The sequence below is a fragment of the Trichosurus vulpecula genome, chromosome 2 (assembly GCF_011100635.1).
Source record: "Trichosurus vulpecula isolate mTriVul1 chromosome 2, mTriVul1.pri, whole genome shotgun sequence".
NCBI lineage: Eukaryota > Metazoa > Chordata > Mammalia > Diprotodontia > Phalangeridae > Trichosurus > Trichosurus vulpecula.
The window spans coordinates 383,704,665-383,717,011 of NC_050574.1; the positions used below are offsets into that span (position 1 = coordinate 383,704,665).

General features: G+C 40.3%; 1 protein-coding gene across 2 annotated transcripts in view; it reads left to right on the plus strand.

The window, feature by feature from the left end:
* Positions 1–1,104: 1,104 nt before the first annotated feature.
* The window catches only part of NRIP1 (nuclear receptor interacting protein 1), a 173,993-nt gene continuing 162,750 nt past the window's right edge, over positions 1,105–12,347 (plus strand). Inside the window, exon 1 of one of the 2 annotated variants that reach the window (XM_036744903.1) lies at positions 1,105–1,743. The gene's annotated coding sequence lies outside the window, so the exon portion shown is untranslated. The remainder of the gene's footprint in view (positions 1,744–12,347) is intronic. The other variant, XM_036744904.1, reaches the window with a different exon arrangement.

Sequence of the window (12,347 nt, forward strand, 5' to 3'; positions counted from 1 at the left end):
CTCCTTAATGTTGGGTTTACTGGCTAGATTTCTTTCTCATAAACCAAGCCTTAAACCCAACTCATTCTGGAGCTCATAAATTGGATAATAGGTCCCTGCCTTCCTGGCACAGAGTGAATGTAAATTCTAAATAGCAACTGTTTCTCTTTTGGGCAGGAACCCTGAGGGTCTTCCCCTGCCTGTTTGATTTTTTTTTGAGTTTTTGATTAAAGGGGCCACTGGACCCAGATGGCTCTGGAGGAGAAAGTGAGGCTGGTGACCTAGCACAGCTCTCCCTCACTCAAATCAAAGTCAACTGCAAGTCATCATTTCCCTGATGTCATGGTCCTTTTCCAGAACGAAGGACAAACACAACAACAATCCTAAGGGGCTTTAAGAGGATTCTCCGACTTGGTAGTTTTCCTTTTAGCATGGGATTAAAATGGTCGCAGGGTCATTCAAGTTGCTGGTGAGTCAACTTTGAGGGGGTAGAAAGGGTGCCTGGAGGGGCTGTGATTGAGGAAGCCTCCTGCAAGCTGGCTGTAGTAAAAGGAACAGAAACTACAGAAGTGCTTCCACTCAGACACTCGGTGCACCACAAGGTGGATAGCAGGTAGTACCAAGATTTGGACGCGAAGGCCCAGCCTGGGGTGGAGAAGGGGATCTCTTTCAAATGCGTCCTTTTGGCCTATGGAAAAGGAAAGGATGACCCTTCACCAAGGTAGAAAGGAGTTGCCTCTAGAGAAAAGGTCAAGGAGGGCCATTGGCTGGATTGAGCTGGTAGATGGGGACGAGGATTTTTTTTTCCCTTTTGGGTGGGGGAGTTGGAGAGAAAACGTCCTAAAATTTGGTTTCCGTGCAGTCTCATGAAGCAAAAATCTCCGATGCCCTTTAACTCCTTTGCTTACGGTGCTGAAGCCCCGGGTCAGTGCATGATATAAAGAGCCGAGACCCACGCCAGGCTTCTCTCTCTCGGTCCCCTCTCCCCCCACCCGCCCCGTGACAAAGAGAAGGAGGAAAAAAAGGGGTTAAGAAACTTGGCTGAACAGATGAATGGCGTGGAGAGCGAGGGGAGGGACCGGGCCGCACCGAGGAGGTGGAGGAGGGAGGAGCGCCGCCGCTGCCGAGGCTTTGAAAGTCAGCCTCGCAGACATTGCAGCAGAGCCCCGAACTAGCGAGAGGGCTGGCCCGGAGGGGACCGGGAGGCGGAGGTTACGAGTAGGCGGCGGCGGCGGCGGCCGGAGCAGCTTCCTCCCTCCCCAGCTTTGTGTGTCGGGGGAAAGCGAGGCCGGCCGGAAGCGGGCACAGCTGCGGCTGCTCCCACAACTTGCCTCTAGGAGCGGGGTCGGCGGTCCCTGAGCCTTTCCGCTCGCCTTTCCCGGGCCACAAACGTGCAGGGGATATTTCCACGGAACCGTCACCGCCCAAATGGTGTGGGTTGTTTTTGTTTGCTTCTCTTCCATCTCCACAGTTTAAAATGCTGTCGGGCTTTTTTATTTTTTTTTAATCTCCTGAGCGGAAGAACCTGAGGGATTGTTGAGGCGACGGGAAGAAAGGGTGGGGGGGGGGGGGAGGAGGAGCAGGGGTGCCGCCGGGGCTACGTCTGAATTGGTGTTTAAGTGACACGGCCGAGCGGGCACGGACCGGGCCAAGTGCCCCCGGGCCCCGGGGCTCTTGGAGCAGCGGCGAGCCCACCTCCGGCACGGGCTCGGACTGCGCCTCTGGAACGGGAGCGGGAGTCGGCGGCCCGAGACCCTGGCTGGGGTGAGTCGGAAGTGCGGTCGGATGGGTCTTCCCGGGGCTCGATGGATGTGTGTGCGGCCGGAGGGGGAGGGGCGAGCTCTGTGTGTGTGTGTGTGTGTGTGTGTGTGTGTGTGTCTGTCTGTCTGTCTGTCTGTCGTGGGGGGGATTCCTCGCGTGCGCGGCCCCCGCCCCTCCCCCCTCGGGCTGCTCATCCGTTGCCGGGGAGGGGGGGCGGGGGCGGTCGGGCGCTGCGGCCCGAAGCACCCAGCCCGCGGGGAGGCCGGAGGAGGAGCTGCCCGAGCGGGCACTCGGGGCGGGGGTGAGGAGGCGGGGGCCGCGCGGGCTTGCCCAGAGTGAGCGCGATTTCGAGACGGAGGGGAGGGGGAAGGGTGGGTAGGTGGAAATCCTAAACTAGGCGGCGGGGAGGACTTATTTCCTGCGAAATCCCCGTCCGCCTCCCGCTTCTCTTCCCGCCCCCACGCCGCCCCGACCCCTTAAATTTCTCCGCAGAAATAAAAGTTGAGACTTCATTTTTCCCCGATAGTGAGTCAGGAACATGGCTGGTCACGCGTCCATCTCCGTCTCCCCTTGCCCGGCGCGCCGGCTCCGCGGTTCTCGGCTGGGCACGGGGGGCGGCGGGGGCTCTTTGCTCTCCGTGGCCGCCCTCGGCTGGGCGGGGAGGATGGGCCGACTGCTGAGTGTGTCTGAAATAACCGCGCCAGGGTGGCGGGGTGGCCGGTCCGGGGGATCCCTGGGGTGCGGGGAGCCCGGCGCTCCCCTCCAGTCTGTGCTTTACTTTCTCCCCGTCCTTCCAGTCTCCACTGTTTGCTGCTGTCTATGTGCAGCACCAGGGCATGCACACGATAATTTCCTACCCTTTTCACCTCCGCTCCTGCCGGAATCCGGAGGAGAAAAATAAAAACATATAATTAGACCTTCCTTAGTGCATGTTCCCCCTCCCCCCATCTCCAGACGCTCCGTCCCTGGGCCAGTTTTTTTTTTTCCTCCACCTGCCCATGTGAAAGATACACCTTTGACCAGGGGCCTCTGGGACCGTATCTTTTAACTCTGGAGAATAGCTTTCGGAGCATAGTTAAGTTTATAAAGGAACCCTGCTTGCACACCTAGTGGCCCCAAAACTGTTCATAAGGATCTTTCCTCTTTAGTTTTATACGAATATTTCTTTGCCATTTTTGATTGGTCAAATTAAGTTTTTAAGGGTTGATGTGCCACTAAAATCTTTACCTCCCCTAAAGAAAAAAAAGAAACTTTCAAAATGAACAATGTAGTATAGAAATTAATACTCTCAAGTACCGGAATATTTGAAAGAAAGTGCAGGATGGGGTGTGTGTGTGTGTGTGTGTGTGTGTGTGTGTGTCTGTCTGTCTGTGTCTGTCTGTCTGCGTGACTGTGTCTTGTGTACCTCCCTCAGTCCTTTTGGAACCGAAACTTAACACATGTGGTTGTTAAAAAATTTAAAGGCGATCCCTAATAACAGTAATTTGTTTGGGTTCTGGGGCTGGTTAATAGGAGTAAAGAAAGAGTTACATTTTTCATAGTACTTCGTGCTACTGAGGGAAAATAAGGAGGTGGGAAGGATTGTTAGTAAGGTGTTGGTATTGCTTCTAAGTGTTGACTTTTTTATGATTTGTTGCAGGGAGGCTAGTTGGAGTTTAAAACTAGATGAATGGAAGTTTTAAAAAAGTAAATATATTTACACATTTATGAGTGGTTTTTATACATTTCTTGGGGAAATTATGAAGTATGAGTGGATCAGTTTTAGCTTAATTAGGTGTATTGGGATTATTTTCAGAATCTTTTGCATTTTTTTTCCTGAAGTGATTTCACCTCCCCACTCTCACCTCCGACCAGTCGTTAACATCTTTTTATGGTGACCCTTGTTGAAAGACTATATTGCTCATAACTGGACTTTTTTAATCAAATGGGTAGAGCTGCTAAATGGTGGTAGCCATGTGGATGTATGGAAATAAATTCTCTTTCCCATTAGAACCTGAGCCCTTGGAGGTGAGGGATGGTATATTTTCCCCCTTTTCCCCAGAGCTGAGACGGTCCCTTACATATAGTAAGCACTTAAATACCACTTGGCTGGTTAACTAATTGGGAACTTGGATTATGTTTCTCTAGTTCTGCATGAAGGTTTAGCACCATCAATAGTGTTTTCATTCTTGTTTGGGTAGAAGCCTCCATCTACCAAAAGTAAAGACAAAGATGCAAAAGTGATTATGGTTGGCTACTTATATTTTTGGCTACAAAGTTACTGAGAAAATATATGCTCATTGCAGTTGTGGGAGTTAGGGAACTCCTGTCCTTTTTTTTAGCCTGAAAAGTGACTAAGAATGAATTTGAGTTAAAAGTGCCTCTCCTAAACTCTCCTTTCACCTTCTCTCCTTCTCCCACACCTCCCAAGGAGTTTTAAGTTACTGGTTCACAGATGTGAATTCACTATGTTTCTCTTTGGGTCAGTAGGTGAATCGAAAACTAGGCTTAATGCCTACTGGGCTGTTGAATGAGGGGACTTTTGAGTAAACGTGACGTTTGTCATCTACTAAATTCTCAAAGGAAAACTATGACTTTAACAATGATTTAAAGTAAACTGTCTTAGAAGAATACCAATTATTATATTACTGCCATAGTACTGTCTCTACTTAAATGACTAAAAGATCTGGAGACTCCTGCAGGAATAAGATGAAGGGTGGAGTGAGTGGGACTAAAATTCTCACCAACTGGAGTTCTACCTCTAGGTTTTGTTTAAATTATTGGATTTCCATAAGGTACATCCCATGAGGGGATATAGCTAAAAAGTGGCTTAGATTTTGTTTGGAAAAACAATCCATATGAGATATCAGAGTACAAGTTAATTAAAAAAAATGGCATGATCAGTTTAAATTTATTATATTTCATGTCAAATCACATGTCCTCTGTTGGATATGTTATTTAAAAAATATTGACCCAAAATCTGTTAAGCAGTGTTTTTCAACCCCACTTTTGTAATATTCCAGAGAGAATCATTAATTATTTCAAAGACTGCTGTGGAATTCTTGAAAGAAATCATTTAAAATATTATATGGGATTTTAAGGTTCTGTATGTTGCAATGTAAAAAAAAAAATCAGAACTCCAGAAAGTAGATGATGGGCATCTTTTCCATTTCCAGTTCTTTGCCACTACTGAAAGAACTGCTGTAAATATTTTTGTACCTGCGAGTTCTTTTGCCTTTTAAAATTTTTAAAAATCTCTTTGAGATATAAATCTAATAGTGGTATCTCTAGGTCAAAGAGTTATGAGGGAGGGGCAGTTTTATGGTACAATGGATAGAGGGAGTGCCCTGGAGCCAAGAGGACCTGAGTTCAAATTCAGCCTCAGACACTTGCTGGGTGGCCCTGGGCAAGTCACTTAACCCCTGTTGTGTCTTTAAAAAAAAAAGAATATGCACAATTTAATAGTTTTGGGGGACATAGTTCCAAATTGCTTTCCTCAGTGGTTGGACCAGTTTAAAGCTCCACCAACAGTGCACAGACTCTCTACCATTTGTCATTTTCTTTTGTCAACTTACCTGGTGGGTATGAGGTGGTACCTCAGAGTTGTTTTAATTTGTATTTGTCTAATTATTAGTGATTTAGAGTATTCTCTAATTATTAGTGAGAGAGAGCAGTTTTTTCCTATAGCTATTGGTAGCTTGGGTTTCTTCCTCTCTGAAAACTGCCTAGTCATATCATTTGACCATTTTCAGTTAGAGGACAAAATACATTCAAAACATTTAATTTTAATAAGGTATTTTACTCATTATGGTGCAGGGCATAGAATGCAGGGCCTGGAGTCAGGAAGACAGCTTACTGAGTTCAAATGTGGCTTCAGATGCTTACTAGCTATGTGACCCTGGGCAAGTCACTTCTTTGCCAGGAAAACCCCAAATGGGGTCGAAAAGAGTTGGACACTATTGTAAAGGACTGAACAACAATAAATTTTACTTATAACGGACTGATCAGTTATGCTTTTTAATGTATAAATCAGGTTCAGTTTTTAAAAAATATGGGTAATGTAGGAATATCATTAAGGTTGGTAATATATTTTTTCTATTAATATTTACCATTTGCATTACTTTGTAGCTGAAAAAAATTGCGTGAAAACTACCCTCATTTATTGTGTCCTTTGATAGCCATGATAAGGGCCGCGCAATTCCTAAGGCTCCAGATCAAAAGTTTGGTGGGTTTCAGATTTTTTCCCCCCATGAGGAATAGAAAGAAAAATCTTTTATGTTGGATTTTTTTTATAGTAGCACATTTGATTACAATAAAATTACTTATTCAAATCCTTTGGGCTGTAAGATGTTATTTTCAAAGCTGTCCTGCTTGTGGTGCTTCTTTTTCCAACTTCCTGTTCATTTAAAAAAAATTTTCAATGTCTTCTCCCACTTTTGGGGGCATTATTATTGCTAGCCTATCCCTCTCATTTATCCCAATTATGAGAAGTAGTAAATTCTACCCTTTTACTTCTTTACATTAGAGTTTTACTCTGTTATCTTTGCCCACTTAAAACCTTCAGATCAGAACCAGTCAGCTCCTAGGACCACTGTTTTCTTATTTAAGAAAGATCTCTAAGGTTCAGAAGAGATACTTATTTTTTCTTCCCCATCAGAATCTTAGCACTTAATATCAGTAGCTGGATGAGTAAATTTGAGATTCATTAGTGATATTTGAAGATGAGGGAGAGCATTCCAGGCATGGGGGACAGCCAGTGAAAATACTCAGTTGGGAGATGAGTGTACTATTTGAAGAACAACCAGGAGGCCAGAATCAGAGTATGTGGAGGGATAATAAGGTATAAAAAGACTGGACAGGTAGGAAAGGGTCTGGTTAAGGAGGGCTTTGATAGATGATTTTTTATTTGATCTTGAAGGCAATAGGGAGCATTGGAGGTTATTGAATAGGGAGAATGATATGGTTAGATCTGCATTTTAAGGTCAATTTGACAGCTTAGTGGAGGATGTATTAGAGCAGATGATGTATTAGAGCAGATATAGTGGGCATATAAGACAGATGTTAGGAAGGTAAAATTGACAAGTCTTGGCCAAAAATTGGGTATGAGGGGTGAGAAAGAGGGCCTCCAGGATTTGAGGATGACATCTAGATTTTAAGTCTGGGTAATGCTGGGAGGATGGTGGTACCCTTGGCAGTAATAGGGAGGTGAGGAAGAAGGGAGAGGTGAAGATAACTTACTTTAATTTTGGACTTGTTGAGTTTAAGAACATTTGTTTGAGATGTTTGACAGGCAGTTGAGCTACGTGACTAGTTGTCCAGAGAGAGATAGGACTGGAAGGGTAAATTTGTGGTGCATCTGTATTTCAGGAGGTGATCAGTAGATCTTCTTATCCTCACTTTTCTCTCTGATAGATCATTTATGATTTCTTGAAATATTGTGTTGAGAACATTTTTTAAAAATTATCATTTTTAGGCGGTTGAGTAATTATTAAATTTATCACTGAAATTTTCTCACTTTTTTGATTTTTAAGATTTATTTCTATAATTGTTATAATTAAGATGTTCAAAATAGAATCCAATCATAGTAGATGATTTAATTTTGTTTCGCCCCACAAATACAACTTTATTGTTTTATTTTTTAACTGGAAAACAAGTTCTAAGACTAAGAATTTTTAATTCAGTTCAACAAACATTAAATGCCCACTCTGTTCAAAATAATTTGTTGCTTAGGCTGCGTAATCTCTTATGATGAAGCCTGAAATTCAATTTAACTTTAAACTTGAAGCATCTCAGGCCCTATGCATTCCAAAGTCATTTGATAACTTAAGTTCAGCAAAAATAGAGGAAAAGGGGGGATGAGAGAGGAAATGTTATTCATATCTTGTTAAACTGATAACTTGACCCTTGACTGAGAGAACACAACCTAAGATACCATATGAGTTATAATAAGAAACAAATTTAAATTTCAAAAATAGATTGTACTGAAAGGTATTGATAACATCACTAGTTATTGTGATGTGCTTATATACAAAATTTCATGAGTGTATGACATTAAAATTTTAATTTGAATGAATTTATTTTTCTCCTGGTTGAAATTAAACAAAAAATCACAGTGAAAGAAAGTGGTTAGGGATTTTTTTTTTTGTGGTTGATCTGAACTTACATAACTAAAAAAAATGCACATACTGTTAAGCCACTTGAAAGAAGAATTGTTCTTTGTCATTGTTCTGAACAAAGATAGTGCCCACTTGTATGTTCACTTTTAGCTTTGTGAGCCTATTGGAGAGCACACATGTTGAAACCCAAATTAGAACATTTGGAGACTTGAAACTGAGTTCTCTAGGGAGAAAATGGCATGAAAAGGAGGAAATTAAGATACCCATTTAGTTTAAATTTAACATTATTTTAAGTCTAGCGACTAAAGAACTATTAAACTTATGAGCCTGCTGAGAATTTGAATCATCAGTTCCAGATATCACCAGAGGCAGGACGATTTCAAACTGTCAGTTGACTCAGAATGCTAATGTTAGAGAATCTTAGGCTCTCGGGCTTTATATCAAGATTGCCACCTCTAAGTTACTCCCCTCCCACAAATTCTCGTTGAATACTGAATCATTTTATATTGGGGCTGAACTGGGTCAAAACTTAATTTTACTGAAAAGGGTGATTACTGACTTGTTAGTGCTTAGTTTACTACTTTTTATATTACTCCACTCCTCATCACTGTTAGCAGCCTCCTGAAGTTTAATAGTTATCAAGGTTCGATTAGATAGATGCAGACAATGTACAAAGTGACAAAGTTTTATAACTATGTTATATATATTTAATAACATTTTCAAAAGTCACATGGTATTTTAGCATAATCAATGAAAAAGAAATTCTTACATGTAATTTTTAAACGTCCATTAATAGAAAGTGTTTTCCGATTAGAGGAACTTCTATGGAAAACAAGAATTGATTTTTTTAATATTTATTTTCAGTTTTCAACATTCACTTCCATAAGTTTTAAATTTTCTCCCCTTCCCTCCCTCCCTAAGACAGCATACAATCCGATATGGGCTCTACACATACATTCCTACTTAAAAACATGTTCACATTAGTCATGTTGCATAGAAGAATTATAATGAATGGGAGAAACCATGAGAAAGAAAACAAAACAAGAGAGAAAAGAACCTGCTTCACTCTGCATTCCAACACCATAGTTCTTCCTCTGGATGTGGATGGCACTTTCCATCATGAGTCCTTTGGAAAAGATGTTTGTCCTTGAATTTCTGAAAAGGGCTAAGTCTATCAAAATCAGTCCTTGTGCAGTGAGGCTACTACTGTGTACAATGTTCTTCTGGTTCTGCTCCTTTCACTCAGTATCAGTTCATACAAGTCTTTCCAGGTTTTCCCAAAGTCTTTCTTATATCACAGTAGTATTCCATTACATTCATATATGCCAACTTGTTCAGCCATTCCTCAATTAATGGACATCCCCTCAATTTCCAGTTCTTTGTCATCACAAAAAGAACTGCTATAAATATTTTTGTACATGTGAGTCCTTTTCCCATTTTTATGTTCTCTTTGGGATACAGTCCTAGAATTGATATTTTAAACTCCTAAATTAGACCTGGTTTGGAAATGAGTGTTTTAAAGGTAGTATCTCTAAATTGCTTTTTAGTTTAAAAATATATCATGGGGGACCAGATATGTAAAGTGAAAAGGAAGAAGTGGATCAAAGGATTTTCTTGATGTGGAATATCAGGCAAAAATACTGAAAATGTTAGCCCTACAAATGGCAACTTATAGCCCTAAAAGTGACTAATGTAAAAAAGTACAATTTTACAAAGTGATTCATTTACTCAGTAGATGCTATACAGATAGAATCAGGACTCATTTTCCAAAAATGTCCATGTTCAGATAGACACTAAAACCAAAAAACCCCCAAATTTTCAATTTTGTTCCTTTTACTAGTCTCTCCTAAATCATAATTTGCTGCTAATTTAAACTAGGAAAAAAAATCATTTGGAAGGAATTGAGAAGGTTGGATAAAAACTAGCAAGGTAAAACCTGATTTTGGTTTATCCATCTCATCTCCTGTTTTTCAAATGGCAGCCTGGAAAGAGGAAAGTGCTGTGTTTTGGAAGAAAAATTCATTCCATTTAAGCTTTTTATTCTGATTGCTCAGTATGTCTTTTAAAGAGCCTAGATATTAATTTAAAAGCCGTGTTTCTAGTAGTGGGCATGAAGTATTTTCAGAACCTCAACTCTGAACTCACATATACTATATCCCCCAGGGGGAAAATCCTATTATACTATTTTCATAGGATAGACTGAACACATTCTATTGACATAAGCTATCTGGGTAATATGTTTTTTTCCTTCAAGTGTTATCCATAGAGCTTCCTGATATGCACACTCTTTCTCCTCTTCCTCCCTCCTTCTTTCCCTCCCTCTCTTTCTGTCTTTGTCTCTGTGTGTGTGTGTGTGTATCTATAAACAACTGCATATGGCAAATATTTAATGTTTATATTATGCTTAAAAGTTTGCACAGCTTTTTACAAATATATTATTTCATTTTATTTTCATATCAACCCTGTGAGGTTGATGTTATTGTTCTTATTTTATAGATGAGGAAACTGAGCCACAGAGAAGTTAAATGACTTGCCTAGGATCATGCAGAATTCAAACTCAGGTCTTCAGATTCCAAGTCTAAAACTCTATCCACTGCATCATTTATCTGTGAGTTTAGGAAACTATAGAATACAACACAATCTTTGAAATAACTATAAAGGGGACTTCTCTCATTAAAATGAAATTATGTTTGTGAGGTAGGCAGTTCTGGATAGAAAATCTTATTTTCTATCTTTGGTCCTACATGGCTATCTGATACGGACTGAGAAAGTTAAATATACAGTCGTGCTTCTAGGTGCAATTCATTATAAGGACACTTTGTGGTCTCAGTTCAGAAATGCTTCTGTTTGTGATTTTTAGTTTCCATTGTGCCAATTGGACCAGACCAATTACCATAATCTAGATATGCCTACTTGAAAACTTGAGTCCTACCTGATTTACTTACTGTCACAATGACCAGACTTTTAACTAACTTAAACTTCATCCTCAGTAATTGTATTTTAAAGGTAGTGCTCGTACTCTAGTTACTTTATGGTAAATGAAGAAAAGATCAATAGTACTATTGCATATTGACAGGGGGGAAAGTAGAATCTTATGAGTAGATGTAGCAGGAAATTAGAATTGTGGGAAAGGACTCGATGGTAGGAAGCTAATGCCTATGTGGCAGGGACAGTTCTGGCACATGATCTATTTTTAAGTACATATAAGGTGTGTGTCTTGTTGAAGACTGTATCAAGTTATAAATATCTTCAACTTTTTTTAACTTCATTTAATACCTATATATCTTTATACTTTGATATTTATAGAATTTTTTGAATCTCATTAATACCTCCCCAGGAAAATTATATTGAATATTTCCCCACAGACAATCAAGGAGTAGTTAAAACTGTATTAATATTAAAAATGAAGATAAGAACTGTTTTTGCTATAATTAGTACTTCTGGAAACACAGGCATAATATTTTATTTAGAATACTTAAAGTTTTAAGCTACCAAGATAAATGTTGGAAAATCTGTAAAAGTGAATGCTCTGGAAAATTAAATCTTTCTAGAGATCAAGTTGATATTTATATAATTTCCCTAATCAATCATTGTGTTCTTTATAAGTCACTGAACTGGCCATTTACACAATGACAAACCTAAAATTCTGGTTCTTTGTAATACCTCTACATATTATGCACAGAAATAAACTCTTGTTGCCTCCACCTGGAACAAAGCAAAACCCAACCCTGTCCTTTCCCAGAATTAATCCAACTATTGTATTTCAGTATTGAATAGTATTAGCTTTTTCCTGCTTACCTAGACTTTAAAGCCTCGGTCATCTTTGGTTTTTCCTTCTGCCTAACATAGTATATTGATTCTACTTCTGTAGCCTCTTTCAAAATTGTCCCTTCATTTCCATGCTCAATGCAACTATCCTAGTCAAAGTCTCCATTATCTCTTAGTTAGACTACTGAAATAGGTTCTACCTTCACTAACTCTCTTCTCCAAACTAATTTTTTGCTCGTATAATTGGTCATTGCCCATATAATCTTTCTGATGTACCACTCTGATCCTGTCACTCTTGTAGGAAAAAATCACCAATGGCTTCCCATTGGCTACTGGATTTAAATTCCTTGGCATCCAAGCCCTTCTGTGGTCTGACTGCATGCCTTTCCAATCTTACCTCCTACTATTGTTTTTTATGGAGCTTATGTTCCATCCGCACAAACTATGAACTACAAACCATCTCTTAGCTTGTTCTTATCTTAACTTATCTGTGCATTTTCTTCTATAATCTTTCATGCCAGAGGGAATCTTTAGTTCATCTTCTCCATTCTCAACCTATTTAAATCTTGGCCATCCTTTTAGAGTTAGCTCACTTGTCATCAATGGCTTCCAAAAATCTTTCCTTTACTTCTCTCAAAGATTTAGAATCAGTTAAAAAAAAAAAAACTTAATGCAATTAAAGTTGTCCAAAAATAGAATACACTACCGTCAAAATCTGAGATTTGAGAAAGGGATCTCAGAGGT